Source organism: Trichechus manatus, unplaced genomic scaffold, assembly GCF_000243295.1.
Source record: "Trichechus manatus latirostris isolate Lorelei unplaced genomic scaffold, TriManLat1.0 scaffold00058, whole genome shotgun sequence".
Lineage (NCBI taxonomy): Eukaryota > Metazoa > Chordata > Mammalia > Sirenia > Trichechidae > Trichechus > Trichechus manatus.
In genome coordinates this window covers 4126184-4126991 of record NW_004443994.1, presented here as the reverse complement: position 1 = coordinate 4126991, position 808 = coordinate 4126184, and positions in this window count along the sequence as shown.

Here is an 808-nt window from a genome sequence, read left to right as displayed (position 1 = left end):
CGGCCCCCGCGCCGCACTTTCGCAGCTGCCGGCGGCTGCGGGCTCAGCGGGAAGCCCCAGCGCCGCTCGGCTCACCGCCTCTGACCGGATCCATTGTGACGCGGCGCGTCCCGCTAGCCAATAGGCGCGCAGCGGCGCGAACCGCTGACTAAGTTCGCGGGTGCAGGAGGAGGGGACTGGGCGGAGGCAGGCGGCGGAGGAGGCGGTGGCGGCGGCTGTGGTGCTGGTGGTAGCGGAGGAGGAGGAAGAAGCAGCGGCCTCTTCGGTAACTGTTACTGCTGTTAATTCTTCAGCAGCCCTGGCTCGAGCATTTGCCCAGCGTTGGGGCTGCGTGGCCTGGTGACTCACCCTTTGCTGCTGGAAACAAAGCGCAGCTGCCGTCTCCGTGGAGCGCGCCATGTGCCCGCCTTTGCCCCCTCGCCCAGCCTCTGGTCGGCAGGCAGCAGTGCAAAACTGCATCTCGCGGGGGTGCTGGAAAGAGCGGGGGCTGTTTTCAAGAGACCGGAGGAAGGGAGAGAGGTTTGGGTTGTCCCCCATGCGCGCCATGCAGGTCACTTTGGAAGTATAGCATTTACGTGTCGAGCCCGCGCCTTCTCACGAGTGCATCCCTGAGTAACTCGTTATTTGCATAACGTGTGTTGGGTCCTAAGGGAAAGCTTGGTGGAGCACGCGGGAACCTACCCCTTACAGAAATTCCTTTACCTTTCTTTAAATGTTTGGAAAGGCTGCAGGGCTAGCCCCTGTGCCGTAGTATTTACAGTTTTAACCAAAGTAAGTGACTTCAGTGAGAATTCTGGGCCACCAATAC